The sequence below is a fragment of the Hibiscus syriacus genome, unplaced genomic scaffold (genome assembly GCF_006381635.1).
Source record: "Hibiscus syriacus cultivar Baekdansim isolate YM2019G1 unplaced genomic scaffold, ASM638163v2 tig00110831_pilon, whole genome shotgun sequence".
Taxonomy (NCBI): domain Eukaryota; kingdom Viridiplantae; phylum Streptophyta; class Magnoliopsida; order Malvales; family Malvaceae; genus Hibiscus; species Hibiscus syriacus.
This window is the reverse complement of record NW_024062882.1, coordinates 3,526,480-3,545,571: the sequence shown is the minus strand read 5'-3', so window position 1 is coordinate 3,545,571 and position 19,092 is coordinate 3,526,480.

Below are 19,092 nucleotides of genomic sequence, written 5' to 3'. Positions count from 1 at the left end.
TTATATAAGTTTTCAAAATGTTTTAAAAACTATATTATATATATATATATTCAAAATATTTTAAAAATTATATATTATATATATTTTTCAAAAATATTTTTAAAAACTATTTTATTATATATATTTTCAAAAACTGCTTTTTAAAAACACAAAAAAAAAAATCTTTCAAAGCTATATAATAATATTATATATAAAAAAGACTCCGGACGAAAATAAGTGTCTATAGGTACGGGTCGAGTTGACCGAAAATTTTACATCCTCCACTCGATCCGACCCGACTCAAAAATTTTACATCCACCCGACCCGACTCTGCCCTATCTGATCTAAAATAATATATTTATTAAAAACATTATTTTTATTCAATAAAAATAGGAATTAATTAGATATATAGGGGTATTATTGTAATTATCCTTAAATATATAAAATAAAATTATTATTTTTTCTATCTGGCCGGGTCGATATTTTTCACCTTAAACCTAAACCTAACCTGACACAAACACAACCTCTAAAAAACCCAAATTAACCCAACCTAAACCTGAATTATTTTTAAAAAAAAATCAATCTAATCATATCGAAACTCATGAGTTCGAGTCTCGTGTTTATCCTTGTATTACTAATATATGCGCGCGCACACATTATCATCGTAGTTATTTATCGTGATTGTATTAACACGTATCACACATGTTTCTTTATGAGACGATGTTCAAGTAATTTCCAACAAATTATTTTCTTCAGATTTTTATGGAAGCTTAATGTTAACTTTTCTTCGCTTTCTCCGTTTTTTCAAGTAATCTCTACCAGTGTCATCTTCCCTATTCGAATGCGTGAGAGTTAAGGCTTAAACTAAAAAAAATACTTAAATTATGTTATGTTATCTTTTTATTTAGATATCTAAAACATTTTTAATCAAATTAGATACTTAAATTATTATACATGACCATTTTAAGTACCTCAATTTTTTTTATCAAAATAAGTTAAATTATATCCTTTTTTTTACTTTAAGCCACTAAAATATTTTTTTGGTCAAAACAAGTGCTTAATTTTATATGAGAGGTCAACATCTTGTTAGTTATTAGTCAAAAAAATCATCTTTAAATTAAAAAAATATTAAAACTTAAAATAATCTTCAATTTGTTTGTTATAATTACTATTGATGTTTGTTATAATTACTATTGATGTTTGTAATAATATTTTTATCAACGGTAACTACAAGGGACAAAGGTATTTAGAGTGGGTGGGACTTTTGCTCTACTTCAAATTTTGATCTAATATCATTTTAGGTTTTTAACAGTTTGAATTTAAGTTAAATTAAAATAAATACAACTTTTTATTATTATGAACTTAAATAATTATAAATTGTAAAGTACTCAACGTATAATTATAAATTAGTTAAAAATTAAAGATAAATTATTTAAAATAAAGTGTAAACTATACCAGTGACCACCTAACTATTGCCCCTTTTCATTTGACCAATATTTTTTAAAATTCTGTCAATCAAGTCACTCAACTATTTAAATGCATTCAATTAAGCCACTTGCCGTTAATATTTAAAGGAGAAGCTGATGTGGCAATTAAAATATTTAGTATAATTACACATTTGATCACTATTACTTCTATATTCTATTAATCTGGTCCTAATTTTAATAAATTAAAATAAACTTAACCTTCAAATCAAATAGTGCTATATATAATGACCCAAAATTTAAATTTTTATTTTTATTTTAAAAGTTATGACTTATTCTATATTTATAAAAAAATTATAACAAAACATTTTTCTAAAAAATGCATCAATTTATGATATTAAATTTAAAACAAAATAAATTTTATTGGCCTTATGATATAGGTCAATCTCTTAATGAAAATTTTTTCATGCTAAGTCCACCGAGAATCTTATCAATATAAACTTTTATTAAAGATGAACATAAAATTTTATGGAAGGAGATGAATTTTTAAAATTTTAAAGGATGGATGTGCAAACGTGAAAGAAATACACGTCACCTTTTTCTATTAGAAATTTACTAAATAAAAATTTCTTAGTTTTACAGGTTAGACTATATCACATTTTTCTAGTAGAATGTCATTTACAAATAGTAATAGGATAAAAATTTTGTCCAATGAATTTTATATGCATGAGCTAATCAACTATATTTTCCTTAAAACCAAAATAGGTTGTGGTACCATTGATGGTATGCTTCTGAGAACCATAAATGGAATTTCTAGTAAAAATTTTGTTTTTTTTATAAATATAAAATATCTCGTAACTTTTAAAATCTTTTAAAATTAAAGATTTGAGGGTTAAGTTTACCCTTTATTTTAATTATTGGTTTATATTATGTTGGAGTTCACAAGCCAAAGTCAAAGGGTCAAGCTTATTTTAATTTATTAAAATTAGGACCAAATTGATAGAATATAAAAGTAATAGTGACCAAATGTGTAATTATACCAAATATTTTAACTGCAACATCAACTTCTCCGTTAAATATTAGTGGAAAGTGGCTTAATTGAATGTACTTAAATAGTTGAGTGGCTCGATCGACAAAATTTCAAAAATATTGGTCAAAATGAAAAGGGGTAATAGTTAGGTGGTCACTGATATAGTTTACCATTTATTTTAAATAATTTATTTTTTAATTTTAACGAATTTATAATGATATGTTGATTACTTTAGAATTTAAATTTTATAAATTAAATTAATGATGCTCGTCGTTAGTGATGTTTATCGCTGCTCGTCGATAGTGGTGTTTATCGCTGCTCGTCGAGCACGGTATAATTTTCCAAAATTTAATCAATATTGGTCCCTCCAAAAATAAAGCACATGGTACAATGCCCCTTGTGTTGTCATTTTTAGTCATCTTGTCCAGTAATTTTATAGCAAAACAAAAGTAAAAAATGCTTAATTATAAAATAAGTACCCAAACTTTTTTTAAATGATCTTAGTATCTAAAGCTACAAACATTATCACTGTAGGTGTTCAGACCGTCAACAGTGTTAATTTTCTCTGTTAAGTGACATGTGTCACATTATGGTAATATAAAAAAATTATTTAAAATTAAAATATTAAAATAATATTTAAAAACTATAAATTTTGAAATAATCTCAAAACTTTGAAAACCTTCATTACAACCCATAGACACACACCGATTGTCGTCCTTTTCCGTCGACGAAGCTGCACCCGATCTCACCTCCCCTAGGAGACCAAAATTCCTATGAAATCATGACCGATCGACAACGAATCAACGTTATATATCCGTGAACACTAGGATGAAAATCGCGATCCCATTTGATTCTGACGGTCAATCGGTGACAACTATGATGGTGTATGACAAGGAGGAAGACAGGGACTATGTCAGCGACGATGATCGTGGTCAGAAAGGGCGACGATGATCGTTGTCAGAAAGGGCGACGACGGTGAGTTAGGTTTAGGATTTGGGGATTTTAGGGTTTTTTTAATTTAAGAGAAATTAGAGATTTTTATAAATATAATATTATTTTAAAATATATATATATTTTAATTTTTTTTGAAATTACCAGATTATGGCATGTGTACTTAACGGAGGAAATTTGTAACACCCTAGACCCGACCTATGCGTTATGACCAAATCTAGTGAATTACAGTAAAATGTTTTCCAAAACATTCTTCAATAACTTAAAATCCATATTATAATTAAGCATCTTTAAAAATATAATTAATAGCATTAAATTTTAAATCCAGTAAATTAAAGTAGTAAAAACTGTGTAAAATAAAATATTTCAAAATCAGTATTGAAGCAAATCTAACATCAGTAACAAAAACAGTATGAGTCGTAAAGAAAAAACTTTCAAAATATAGGCACATGTCATCCAAAATAAATGCAACTCAGAAGATAAATACATTACAACAAAATAATGTACGAATGTGTCGATCGTCCAAGTGCCAAGTCCGGGTCGCCTATAAAAAAGTATATGAAAGAGAAAAGTTTGGGAGAGTGAGCTAGGGAGCTCAGTGTGTTCCAACAATGCATAAATAAAACATATAACTAAGATTTCAAATCAGTTCGTCATTAAAAACATAAATGTCGGTAGAGTTTCCAAAATCAATTCAGTTCCAAATTATGAAAACGTCATTAGTGATTTTAACTTAAAATACATAATAGCCTTCCAACTGAACATCTTATGAAATTCCCCAGAATTGCATCCAAAAGGACTTACCCTAGGCCCAAAGGGCGTAGGAGCCAACCTAAGGAGCACCTTGGGTTCATAAGGTCTTACCCTAGCTGAACCGTAGGTGCCCACTTGAGGGGTGTGACCTCATGACCATAAGGACTTACCCAATGCACATAGCAGAGGAGCCACCCTAAAGGAGTACCTAGGATTCCACCCAAGGGTCGCCTTAGGTCCATAAATAATTACCAACTCGATCGGTCTGAACCTATATAAGGAATTACCAATTTGACCGAAGCTGAAGTTGCAGAGACTTCATACTAGATCTCAGAGTACCTCGAAGAAAAATATTTTTCAGACAGTAACCAGTGACAGCAAAAAATAAGAGTTCAAACATATATCAATTCAGTAAAATCAGAAACCAGAGAATATGAATCATACAATCAGGTTTGAATTTTAGCAAATCAAAAATCAGACTTTAAATCATATAAATAATAAGGAAAAAATTCAAACAGATAGTGACGTTTCAAATAAGATAAAACAGTCATGTGCACATGGTATTTTAAACATATATTTAAAACAGGTATATGGCACACAAGGAACACACCTCGCAAAAAGAAACAGTCAGGGATGGCTACCGAGCATTAGCTTCACTAAGCTCTTCTGCTGTACATGAACCTAGGTTATATCAGAACAGGGTCATAATCGGAGTAATAATCTATATCGAATATTTAACAGGGTTACAAAACTATACGAGAAATCACGGGATCGCGAGGATAGATGGATCGGGAGGAACCAGGTCGAGCATACAAACGATAAAGAGATTCACGGGTACCTTAAATAAACGATAACATAATTCAGTTATTGATATTAAATTAAATGAACTTAATTAAATTGCTTAACTTACATATGCACTTTCAGGTTTAACAGCCAATTCAGAGACTTTTGGGTTCAAATTTGGGAAAACGTACTTCATATTCGAACTCAAGACGTCGAGAAATATAACATATAACTGTTTAGAAAATTTGAGTTTTTGGTCAAAGTCAACGGTAAACAGGTAGACAGGTCAACAGTCAGATCAAAGTTAATGGGTCGGGTCAAGGCCAATGGGTTAGACCGATTTGGGTTGACTCAGGTCGGTTTAAGTTAACTCAGACTAGTTCGAGTTGACTTGAACTAGTTCTAGGAGATTCAAAGCCAGGGAAAGAGCCCTACATGCACGTGGCGATGCGTGGCAGCGTGTGACAGTGTTCACAGGGTCTGGGATGGCAACCGACTACTCCGAAAGAATCCAACCTCATTATCAAGCCATATCAATACCCAGAATAAGCTAAAACCATCAAAAATAAAAAAAAATAGTTGAAACGCTTACCCAAACCGGTGATGGAGGAAAACGACAGCGATGACCTAACCCAAGGGCTGGGTTTTGAGCAGACGGTAATTGGAAACCTATCTAGGGTGGCGGTGAGAAGACCTGACTCCTAGAACGAACGAAATCGATAAAATCGATGAAGAGGGGTTCGAACGGTTTGCTCTCGATTCAGACTATATAGTGGCTGCTTCGGGGCATTGTCGGATGAGGACGGGTCATCAAAGGACGTTGGTTCGACGGGTGGTTTCGGAACACCACAATAGCGGTCGGAGTGGGCGAATAGGCAAGGGGTGATGACACTAGGGATTTTTAGGGGTTTTGGGGAAATTTAAGGATTTCACGGGAATTGGGGATGGGGGTTTGAAAATAAGTTATCACCCAACCCAAATTATTATAAATTATATTTATTAAACTAGTTATAAACAATGACTTAGGCCGGTTGGTAGGGTGATGGTTGGCCACCCTAGGTCCTAGGTTCAAACCTGCCTAGCCACCTATTTCCCATTTTTATTATTCTGGAGTCAGGTAAGTTATGGTAAAATTACAGGGTTAGTCTCTAAACTTCCCAAACTTTCAAAATTAACCTAATTTTTTTCAAAACTGTACATTTTGGTCCCTTAATTAAATTAATTATATTTTAAAATTAAAATTAGGGTGTGAAAATATTAACTTCATTCACGACCTGAGCACCTAAAGTGATAACATTTGTAACATTAGGCACCAAGACATTAAAAAATAGTTTAGGCACATATTCGTGAAAAAACGCTATAGTTTAGGCACTTATAGCCTAGTAAAAATACCTTCCCTGTCATTCAATGTTTTTTAATATAAATAGCTAATCTTAATAAAAAGTGAAAATATCCAAAATTATATTAAGGGTTTACAACAATCATCGTAAATTAAATACATAATTTGGACATTTTTTATAACATTAAAACTAATCACTTTAGATCATATAAGGACATAATACATGGAAAAGGTAAAAAAGTCAACCAAAAGACTCGAACGAAAAATAGATACATCTTTGTTGGTGACTTTCAACAATAATACTTAGTTCATCTTAGTAGTATTTGTCAACTCTGCATTTCTAACCCCATTTTTTTCTCACAAGCATTTCATCGAGCATCTATGCTTCACCTGAGATGACCTGTATCTAACATTACACCTTGAATCGTTGATGGTCCCTAGAGTCCCTTGGTCAGGTCTTCTCTCAATGGACCATTATTCAAGTCAACACCTCCACATAATTCAAAGATAGATTAGAATTTCCCATGCATCCCCGACTAAAAAGTTGCACTAGAAATGAAAAGAGAGAAGCGAAAAAGAAAATTTGAGAACGAAAAGAAATTTGGGGTTTAGAATAAAATTGAGGGACCTAAATGAAAGTTTTAGAAAAGTTTAGTGACCATTACTATATTTTACCCATTAAGTTTTAAAAGACCATTTAGAATCGCAAATCAAAACCAAGTACAATGAGAAACTATCCACAAAGCAAAATCACGTATCCAAATTCAATTTAATGTCCCATAAAAAAAAGATGAACATGATGTCAAATAAACACCATCTTGACCAGTCGTGTGGTCGCTATAAGTACGGTTTTGTAGACTCTATTATGCAACTCACTCTTATTCATTGCCTTCTCATTTGGTTTGTAATTGTTAGACAGTTAATAGTTTGATGTTAGCTGTCAATTAGTTAAGAATTTGTTAGATTTATTAGGCCGTTAATATTGGGTTATAAATATCCAATCATTGTAATGTTCTTAGCATCTATTGTAGTTCATTTCTACATTTAGTTAAAAAAAACTATTACTTCCCATTTCTTGTTATCACCTATTGCCTTCCTCTTCTTCATTAAGCACTGTCGTTCAACAATGCCCAACCTTTGTGTCAGAGTATCAACATTTCATCAGTAATCGATAGGTGTGACAACTGAATTCATTTGGTCACATTCAACACTTAAATTAGTTACAGGATTGCACGAACCAAGTAACATTGGTAGTTACATAAATTGTTATTATTCTTAGAGGTTTCAAGTTCGAACACCAATTACTATAGAGTATTTAAACATTCATTGTTAAATAACTGAAAAATTCTTAGAACAAATACTATCACCTATAATTACTTTAGATTAATAAAAATAATAAGTTAAACTAATAATAAATTAGTGCCATAAATTTTATGATAATTCTAATTAATCTATTTATGGATACCATATATTTTTCTTTGTCAATTCGATATTGTTACACGACACATGAGATAACCGGTAAGGGTCAAAGGAAATGGTTAAGATTCTCATTTTCCCATGTAAATTTTAGTATTAAATTAAAAACCTAATGTCGGAACGGTCCTTAAGCTTTTTAGGGCTATGGCATGGAGCGATCCAACTTAATCTTGGAAAAGGTTGGGTTCGAAAATAAATACATAAATAAACAAATTTGGAGTCGCCATCGACCTTTGGGTTAGGTAGGTCGAATACCTAAAAATACCTTTTAAAATAATTTTAAGAAAAATAATTTTAAAAGATAAAATGATATGTGTTTAACCAGAAACTCATTTTGAAAAGGGTTCAGGAGTCTATTATGTGTGGGGAAGGATTAGCACGCCAACAACGCCCAAAATCAGTACCTAAACGATTATACGTCATCTAAATATTAAAATTGGCAAATTCAAATATATATTTAAATTATGATCCTTTTTAGAAAAATATAAGGGGTATTATTTTGCACGAACAATTCTCGAAAATACCTTCATTGTCAGTTAAGGGGGAATTTCAATGGATTCCCCATACAAAATAATATTACCCAAATACATATATTAATTATATTAAAAACAAATTCATTCGAATATAAAATGTATTATTTTATTCAAACAATTCTTGAAAACACACTCCTTGTCAGTTAAGGCGCTTTTCTATAAATTCCTCGAGTAAAATAATATTTGATATATTTTTTAGAAAATACTAATGTACATATATTGATTGAAGCCATGCAAATTTAACAACTTCCTAATAACGTACAACAAACTAAAAAGGTTAAAATGACACAACACGATCATACTAAAAAAATAGAAACTTTAAGGACCAAACTGCAAACACAACAAAGATTGGGGTAAGCAGTGAAAATATTATATAGACTAGGCACCAGAATCTTAAATAAACCAATAACACTATTCATAATTAAAAATATTAAATTTGAGGATTAGACTGCAAAAAAAGAAAAAATTATGGCAAAAAATGAGACTAACACACAAGATAGGTACTGGCAGCGTAATTTAACCATCATCACTATTAAGGATTAAAATAGAAACCATTAAAATAATAGGGATTGAATCAAATATATACCCAAAACATGTATAAATAAAGGTAGTGACTCAAATAAAAATGGAATAAAACTTGAGATCCAAATTAAAATACGTGAAAATTAATTACAGTGACCAAAATGAAATTTTATAATACACAAGGGATGCGGGAATGATTTTCCCATGCACCCAAAACACACAACCCCTCCCCGTAAACGACATCGTATAGGGAGGGATATATATATCCATAAATTGGCCTAAAATGACCTAATCTCCTCATTTCTCATTTTTACCTTCTCTCTCTAAAATGAGAGAAATCATTTTCTCTCTTTGGTTTCTCTATACTTTTCCCTACCGGTGGGAAGCCGGCAACCTCTGGCCACTGTCCATTGGAGCCCTCCGCCGCCATATGTGACGATCAGAGTTTGGAAAAAGACCCCAAAATGACTCCTTCCTCTTACTAAACTCGAAACCAAGTACCTCTAACCCTAAAGACCCTCCAAACACCCTAGATCTAGGGATATACCTTCGAACTGACGACTCTCCGACAATATTTAAGGCTCCGGTGATGACGAGGTAAGCTTCTTCTCCTTGATCTCTTCTCCTTTTCGGTTTTCATTTTTTTACTAGAAAAGCTCTCAGTTTTCTTCATTTTTTGTTCTCTAATTTTCTTTCTTGGTTCTCTCTTTTTTATTCGAATGGTCTCCCCCTTTTCTTGTGTTCGAATCTTTTTTTTTGCACCCTCTTCATTTTTTTCTCTTCCCGAAAACTCTTCCCCTAGTTGTTGCTCTTTTTCCTCTTTTATCTTCGTCCCCAAGTGCGTTTGGTGATGGCTGGTTATTTTTCGTCAGAATAGGGTATGAGTATCTTATCTTTTCTTGTGACAGAGCCCCGATTTCCTCATGATTTCATTTACTTATTTATTGTTTTAGTTGCTTTTTATTTGGCCTATTTTACTACTGATGATGACTTTTCATCACTGTAGATTGAAATGGCGATGACAGAGGCGGTCGGCAGCGGCAACAACAACTAGCAATGGTAGTGGCGGTAGAATACTGGGGGTAGAAACCCTAATTGGTTAGGGTTTTTAAGTGGGCCCAGGTTTGGATCAATTTGGACCTGGGTCTAGGTTTATGTTCGGGCTTGGGAGTTGGGCTTCAGACTATGCCATTTGTTTGGCTTTGTAATTGGGCCCAGTTGTATTTGTTATAAATTTGGGTTGGTATTTGGACCTACATAAAATAATAAAAATAATATAAATATAATAATAATAATAATAATAATAATATTATTATTAATTACCCGAACAAAAATGGGTATCTACAGCTGCCCCTCTTTGCCCATGTTTGTGTTAACTAGAATAGGGCAAAGACAAAAAGACTACACGTTTTTGTCTGATTCCATCCTGACGCAGTCTCAAGTGAGACCGACAGATAACCCAAAAGATTTAATCATCATGCTCGAAACACTTACTAATGGCCCGAAGGACTTACTAATTTTGGAAATAGTTTACTGGGTAAGAAATTTTGGAAATCGCTTTCTTACTTTTCAAAATTTTCATTTTCTAAAAACATTAAATGAGAAACTTTGAAAATCACTTTCTCATATTTCGAAGTTCATGTGAAAACATCCTACTTGAAGGTCTTACGGATGGCCCGAAGGACTTACCATCTTGCTCGAAAGACTTACAAAATACCCGAAGGATTTAATCATCATGCTCGAAAGACTTACTGATGGCCCGAAGGACTTACCATTTTGGGAAATAGTTTACTGGGTAAGAAACTTTAGAAATCGCTTTCTTACTTTTAAAAAATTCATTTTTAAAAAAGATTAAATGATAAACTTTGGAAATCACTTTCTCATTTTTCAAAATTCACGTGAAAATATCCTACAAGAAGGTCTTATGGATGGCCCAAAGGACTAATCATCTTGCTCGGAAGACTTACAGATGATCCGAAGGATTTAATCATCATGCTTAAAAGACTTACTGATGGCCTGAATGACTTACCAATTTAGGAAATAGTTTACTAGGTAAGAAACTTTGGAAATCGCTTTCTTACTTTTCAAAAATTTCATTTTCAGAAAAGATTAAATTAGAAACTTTGGAAATCGCTTTCTCATTTTACGAAATTCATGTGAAAACATCCTACCCGATGGTCTTACAGATGGCTCGAAGGACTTATCATCTTGCTCAAAAGACTTACAGATGACCCCGAAGGTTTAAATCATCATGCTCGAAAGACTTACTGATGGCCCAAGGACTTACTATTTTGGGAAATAGTTTACTGGGTAATAAACTTTGGAAATCACTTTCTTACTTTTCAAAAATTTCATTTTTAGAAAAGATTAAATGAAAAACTTTGGAAATCGGGTTCTCATTTTTTGAAAATCAACTTAATGATTAGGTAAGCCCCATTTTAAAGTAATGTTTCTTTTATGGATTGGGGCCCCTGTGTTCTTCAGGTTCTGCCTCTCTAAACATGATTCCTTATACTTGAGGTTTGAATTCTACATTCCACTTGTAAGGATTTTGACATCATGAATCCTTTTTTTCATATGAAGATTTGTAAAAAAAACATGTGTTTATGTGGGAAATACGAATGCAATTAAATGTATCAATGTAATGCCTTTTCTTTTATGCAAATGATGTTCTCATGAATGCATAAATGTTGATTCAATCTTCATTTAACTATAAAGTGAAGAACTCAATCTTCTTCCACTTGATCACTCATCTCCAGGGTTTAATCAGATATCAGTATAGGAACTTATGATTTCAAGTTTGCATCTTTGCAGAGCCATCTGATCATCTTATGTATTTTGCATCTTCTTTCCTCTCATCAACATTATATTATTAGTAGAAATGCTTCATTTCTTGTTGCGGTCAGTAATATGACTTATTTGCATTGACTAGTTTGCTCTTCGAGGTAAGCTCTGCTCAAATTCATGGTCTGTCTATGACACTTCAAGTTGTGAGACTCATTCTCAATGTCTTTGTGGTTTGAACCTTGTTATCTCAACGTGATATGGGTTTCTGGTCATGCCCCAAAGTGGGTATTTTCATGACCCAACCCTAATTGGGTGCTAAAATTTCATCATTGACTGGTCTTTACTCTTGTATTCTACCATGATTGGGATATGTGCCCCTTTCAAATAGGGCGGTCATCTTCTTCTTGACGGGTTACCAACAACGACATAAGGAAGTTTACAAGTTATATCATCCTGTTTTTCAATCTCTTGGACCATTTTCTTTCAAGAATGTGGAATATTTCATTATTTTGGCATCATTTTTTCTCTTTCCCCAATAGAGGCAGAAAGGGTTTCACCCACTTCAAGGACCTTTTGCATTTGAGACTATTTTGTTTGAAAATGTTTCTCTCCTTTCTTTTATTTTAGAAATCAAAGAATGAAATATTTTTTTAAAGTATTACTCCTTAATTCAGGCTCACAAATGAAGCAAATCATAAACATGAGTTCACAAAATATCAAAAGAATCAACAACTCTTTTAATATTTTCAAAGTTATAGCTCTTTGACATGTGTCAAAATTGATGGGTTGGCTTTCCTATTTTCTAAGGTTTCGATTACCAAAGATGTCTTTTCTTCCTTGGTCCTTGTGAACATTAAAACATGCCCCTCTTTCTTGGCTTGGTATTTTAACTAGATGTGGACAAAATGACGCAACTAGAATATTCAATTACTAGACTTTCTAGAACACTTCTATTTCAGTTCTTTGAAATCTTCCATTTGTTCAAGTTTCACCGACTTCATTAGTAGAGGTAGTGCAGAGACATCAGTCTAAATAAAATTCCTAAGTGCTTCTGTGAGGTCGACTATAACAGGTGTTCCTCAACTCCCTTAGTTCATTTTACTGAAAATCGTTATTAGATAAATTTTATTTAATTTTCCATTGTTTGGCTAGCTGAATTCAGCTTTATTATAATTATATATTATAATCACCTTCATTGGGCTAGCTGAAGGGTTCATCTCAACACAAATTCTTAGAATTGACAGTTACAGTGGAGCAAACACCGAACTGCCGAGTACCCGAGCAATGTCATGGTTTGAATTCAATCTATTCATAAAGATATGGCTTTTGAGTTTCCTCTATAACCAATTACTTTAGAGGAATAGCTCAGCTTTATTGTATAATTTATAATAATAACAAATCCATTAACCTTTTGAGTATTCAAATTAGAATTTCTTAAGCTCATCAAGAAGAACCTATTATAGTCTATGTGTCCATGGTGGTCAGAAAATCCTATATTTAGAGTTCAGTTCCCAAACATCTTACATATACTAAATCCATCCACTCTACCATTCCATTTGTGAAGATTAGGATCATCACTGAACATCCTCAACAGAAGTGTAGTCTAGTCAGTTTTGCAATGTCATACGCAAGAGATGCCCCATGTTGTCCGCTCCTATGCATACCTAAATACCAAACCTCTTGATCATTTCCTCATGAGAGGATAATTCTCTATTGGTCCCTACAAGAGAAGTGTATGGTGTTCGAGTGTATCTTCTGGGGTAAGGTCAAGGGTCCTTGTTTTATCAGTTTTCAATCTTATTACTTTGTCAAAGATTTATAACTCTAATCATTTAAAGAGTTTTTAATTCAATTGATATTCAAAGAACTGAAAGATTAAAAATTTGATTCAATGTTTATCTTTCTTAAAGCATCATGATTTCATTTAAATATCCTTAAAAAACTGAGAAAGGACAAAAAAAAACAAATTCAAAAAAGATATTGCAAATGGAATAAGGCTCCATGATATATGAAATGATATCTTCCTAATTTAATTAGGATGCCCTATTATTCATCGAATACAGTGGCACTTAACTCAATTTGATGTTACATATCGTGCTTTAATGGCCCACTCAATTTCGTCATCCACTGTTCCACCAGTTCTTGTGTCAACATCCCATTTTCAACAAACATCTTTATCTCCTTTAACAACGGCCTACAACTCCCCATAGAATGCCCAGATACCCCCAAATGGAAATCATAAACACTATTTTGATCATAGCTATGGGTATAAGGGTTTGGTTGTACTTTTGTTAGCCTCGGTGTGAGGTATCGACCTTTAATTAAATGAGGGTATAGATATGAGATAGAAGTTTGGAACACCTCTAAAGTATTTCTCGATTGTGAGACTTTCTTTGGTTGGTCCGAATGACTAACTGCTCTTTTTCTTTTATGGTTGTGGGGGCTCTAGACGTGACATTCATTCACCTCATCAGCTTTCGCTTCTTGACCGGTTGGGTTTTTGGAAGTGACTTTTAAGTTTCCTCCTCTAATTATATTTTCAATTAATTCCCCAACTGTTATAAGATCCTTGAAGTCCCCTGTTGAGTTTGTCAGCATTAACTCGAAGAAATTATCTGGGTGATAATTATGAAACATATATGATATTTCTTCTTCTAATATGGGAGGCTAAACTTGTTCTACCACCCCTCTCCATCTTAGGGCATATTCTTTAAAGCTTTCATTGGCTTTCATCCTTATTCCCTGAAGATCATGATGCTTTGGAGCTAAGCCTTTAACATATCAATATTTCCCCATAAAGGCGTCAGCTAGATCAACCCATCTCTTGATCTGCTCTCTGTTTAAACGATTATACCATACTATAGCTGGCCCAACAAGACTATCATGGAAGTAGTGAATCATCAAATTATCATCGTTTAAGTACCCTTCCATCTTTCTAAAAAACATTCTCAAATGAATTAGAGGACAACTGGTGCCATCATATTTCTCAAAATTAGGCATCTTAAATTCATGTAGGAAAACCAAATTAGGGACCAGGTACAGTTCTCTCACTTCTAGTTCTTTATGGGAGGCATTAAAGTTTTTCATAGCTCCAATTGCTTCCTTCAACCACTTGAATTTATCTTTGAATTGTTCATGAACAATGAAGCTCTTCCTTAGGTTTGAGTGGGATGCTCCGGGGCAGGTTATTATTCTAAACATATTAGTCTGATAATACTGATATCCTTTATCATCTATCTTCTCTCTATCATCAACCTTGATTGCCAACACTTGGATCATTTGATTCGATACATCTTGTAGACAACCCGATGCTTGAGTCCTCATATCTTGTTGTAACCCAGTCGACTACTCCTGCAACTGATCTTGTGATCCCTCATGAGATAGCTCCATTGTTTCCAATTGCTTGCTCATGATTACGAGGAAGTAGTATGAATAAGTGATCTTGGTATTACTGTCACATAACCATCCATAAATTATTTTCATGTTTTCATAACCAATGCATGGAAAATGCTTAAATAAACAAATACGTGTATGAAAAAGGTGTCATTCCAGAGTGACCATCTTAAAACAACTTTCATTGAGCACACAGGTTTTAGTACATCAAACAAACTTTACATATAAGGGATATCTTTCACTCTTAACTTCTCTATCTCTCTAAAAGGCCAAATTAACTTATATTCATGCTCGGGTATTGAGTTGTCAATCTGCTTCAATTTTCTTCCAAAACCAGCTAAATCAACCAATTTGTGAGCCATATTGCTTGCTTGGGCAACAGTTTCTTATATGACGTTGTCTTTTTCTTTCATCTTTTGAGCCAACTCTTGGAGCTGTAGACAATGTTGTTCACTCTTCCTGGTAAGAAAATCTTTGTGGTTATGAAGTTCTCGAGCAATATCTCTATAATTATATATAATCTTCATCAATGCTTATTCCTGGCTCTGGTGGCTTCTATCTCAGTGTCAGTCTAACGCTTGTGGCATTGATATGAAGTTTCATGTTGGCTATAGATATATTCAACATCTGATTTTTGGCTTGACATCTTCCCAAATCAATAACAATTGTATTGCGTTTTTCTTCTGCAATCCGTAAATCATAAGAGAACTTCTTGGCTCGACTTTCATGCACCTTGCAATTCTTTCTCCGTTGTTTAACATCGTTTTTCATTTTAGTGACCCTTGTTGTCCACTCCTCTGGGGTATTTCCCATACTAGCATTTTTTAAGGCTTGAATGATCCTTTGAAAACCATCACGCATGGCTTTCATCTCTCTATTTAGTTTATCATTTTCATTCCTCAAATGAGGAACTTGAGCTTCGTACTTTAGTAAATCTTCTTCCTCATGGATTTCCCCACTGATATCTTTATCTTTGAACACTTTTGTTTCAACCTAACAGGACAATTAGTTACTAAACTATGTCGATCTTTCATCTCGAACTCTAAGATTCCATGATCCAAAAGATGTTGGACTCGATACTTGAAGGCGGTGCATTTCTCAATGGAATGTCCTTGAGCTCCAGCATGATATTCACAATGAACATTAAAGTCATACTAATTTGGATAAGGAGGCTGCCAAGGTTTCACATAATGTGGGGCCACCTCACTGGCTTCTAAAAACTTATTATAGAACTCCTTATATGATATATGGATGAATCAACATGAGAGCCTCGAATTGAACTGAAGTCTTTAGGTTTATTCCCCCCTGACGTTGGAAGTAGACTCTCATACACCAACGAGTTCTGATTGCATGGCTTCTTTTCATCTTTCTGAACTTATACAGTTGTCACCATTTTCTTGGTGTCTCCAGACAACTTGTTGATACAAATGGTGGTTGTGCATGATTTCTCAGATTGGTTAAGATCAGTGGTCCCTCATGTATTTGACATCGCATGATTGTTTTCACCGAACTCTTTCTTTCCTTTTGCAGAAGTCTCTTTTCCTTTGGCCAAAGCATTTAGTCTATCCATCATCTTAGATATTTGCTCCCTCATGTATCTTATCTCCTTTTGTTATTCATCAGACATACGATCTTTGGGTGTACAACTCTCCACTATTCTCAGAGATTCCTCAAGATGTCATTCCCTAGCTGTGTTATAGTCTATATCATGAAACCCTTTGTCTATCATGAAAACCTTTTACTCTCATGACCACTCACAAATCAACACCTATGAAAAATGTTATGATCATGCGATGCAAGCAGAAAGAAAATCAACACAAAAAATAAGTTAGTACAAATAAGATAACAAAGTGACAAGAATTATTATAAAATCAATAATAACAAAATAAATTAATTAATTATCTCATGCAAAACAAGAATGCAAATGCAAATACACAATGTATTAATTCCAAAATCGACCACCATAGAACAATCTTCATCAAACCATAAGATTTCCTTACACTAGACAGACGAAGTTCATTTTCTTCATTCACACTAGACATACGAGCTTCGTTTTAATTCACCTACTACGATTATTGGATCTCTAGACCTCTATTTCCATGGGATTCTCCGCGAGGAAAATGACCTTGACATCTCGTGAAAGATCTTCTCATTCTTGACTCAACTAGAATCTGACAATTTGGTACCATCTCGATCTTCGTTCATTTACTAGGAGTTATTGATCAACTTTGAGCTCTTCCCCTATTGATCAACTTTGTTTGTAAATCGTCGCCCTTACAGATTCGACTACCTAGTTATATAACTCTTATGTTGATATGAAAATATTCTAATTTGGTCAATCGCTTGTGAATTAACACCTTGTTTGGTTATGATGTGAAAATGAAAATGCAAACATAAGGCAGATAAAAAAAAGATAAAACAAAAGAAATTATTAGTACCACTTAACCAAAAAGCAGAAGAAATATTTACGAAAGGAAAAGATCCTACCCAACATGGTATCTACTCTGACATGCTTTTATAACAGTTCTACTCCTAACCTCTTTTTTCTAATTCACATGCTTTGTATAAAACTTAACTGCATAGTCTTCTAGTTCTCATGTTTTTTGCAAAATAAATAAATAAATAAATAATTCCGAGGAAAGGTTAGAACGAGTTCCCCTTTGTGACTTTTTGAAAAACCACGAACAAAATTTCTGTATGAAACAGGCAGAGTTTTGGTACTACTAAAAGGGTCCTCGAATTATCCTTTACTGGTGCCTCCTTTGGCTTGCCAGGCCCTCGATCATCACCCATTACAGGCTAAAACAGATCGAGTTCAATTCAAGAGGAAGGATTTTGCTCATGTCCATGTGAGGAAACTCAATGTTTCGTTCGTAAACATAAGGCATATATACCCCAGAGGTTACTTGCTAAAGCTCAAGCGGAGAAAAATAATTTTTCTCACGTAAACTTAGCGTTCACCCCTACCTAATGGGATAGAGCACAGTTAGAAGGCTCTAAATATTCAAACGATTATAGCACGAGGGGGGAAACTCACAATCCTTTGCCTCAATCCCAACACAATCAGACTAAAAAAGGTCATAAATCTAAAACTTGTAAATCACACGTTAGTACAACTAATAAATAAACGATGTACAATGTGATGCAATCAAAACATGAAGATCAAAATTTAAATATCATTTGAATTTACCATTTTCAACTAAAAAGATGTCGTATAATTGATTACGGCCTGACTCTCTATAGTCCCCAGCAGAGTCGCCAAGCTGTCAGAATGATCCTTAAGTTTTTTAGGGCTATGGTGGGAGCAATCCAACTTCATCTTGGAAAAGGTTAGGTTTTAAAATAAATACATAAATAAACAAATTTGGAGTCGCCATTGACCTTTGGGTTAGGTAGGTCGAATACCTAAAAATACCTTTTAAAATAATTTTAAGAAAAATAATTTTAAAAGATAAAAAATGATATGTTTTTTACCAGAAACTCGTTTTGAAAAGGTTCGGGAGTCGATTACCTGTGGGGAAGGATTAGCACCCCCACAACGCCCGAAATCGGTACCTAAACGATTATACATCATCTAAATATTGAAATTGGAAAATTCAAATATATATTTAAATTATGATCCTTTTTAGAAAAATATAAGGGGTATTATTTTACACGAACAATTCTCGAAAATACCTTCCTTGTCAGTTAAGGGGGCATTTCAATGGATTCCCCATACAAAATAATATTACCCAAATACATATATTAGTTATATTAAAAACAAATTCATTCTAATATAAAATGTATTATTTTATTCGAACAATTCTTGGAAACACACTCCTTGTCAGTTAAGGCGTGTTTCTATAAATTCCTCGAGTAAAATAATATTTGATATATTTTTTAGAAAATACTAACGTACACATATTGATTGAAGCCATGCACATTTAATAACTTCTTAATAACGTACAACAAACTAAAAAGGTTAAAAAGACACAACAAAAGTCGAATAGATCATACTAAAAAACAGAAACTTTAAGGACCAAACTGCAAACACTGCAAAGACTGGGGTAAGCAGTGCAAATATTATACAGACTAGGCACCATAATCGTAAATAAACCAACAACACTATTCAAAATTAAAAAT